Source organism: Tachysurus fulvidraco, chromosome 17, assembly GCF_022655615.1.
Source record: "Tachysurus fulvidraco isolate hzauxx_2018 chromosome 17, HZAU_PFXX_2.0, whole genome shotgun sequence".
NCBI classification, from domain to species: domain Eukaryota; kingdom Metazoa; phylum Chordata; class Actinopteri; order Siluriformes; family Bagridae; genus Tachysurus; species Tachysurus fulvidraco.
The window spans coordinates 22,450,531-22,450,903 of record NC_062534.1 but is presented as its reverse complement, the minus strand read 5'-3'; positions in this window follow the sequence as shown (position 1 = coordinate 22,450,903).

Sequence of the window (373 nt, the reverse complement as noted above, 5' to 3'; positions counted from 1 at the left end):
GGACCATATAGACACTAGAGATTCTAGATATTTCCAGATATTATATTAAATGAGGGCTGATGGAATTTAATGAGTCTCTCCCTATATTAGAAATCACTGAGCTAAACTTTCACAGCCCATCTCCATCAAACCTGTGCTGTTTTTCCTGACTCGGCAAGAAAAGTTGCTTATTTTATTTGTTTGCTCTTTTATAAAACAGCTTCGCTAAAGTGAAAGTGTGAATACGAGATCAGGCCCCAGGTAAAGACATGAAATAATGGGATTTCTCCTGTTTGTAGCCCTGAACAGTTCATTACAGATGATGAGCTTTATGGTTTAAAGGGTGTTTTGTGTGTTAGAAAATAAACAAGTCTGTTTTCCTCATATGCTGAAG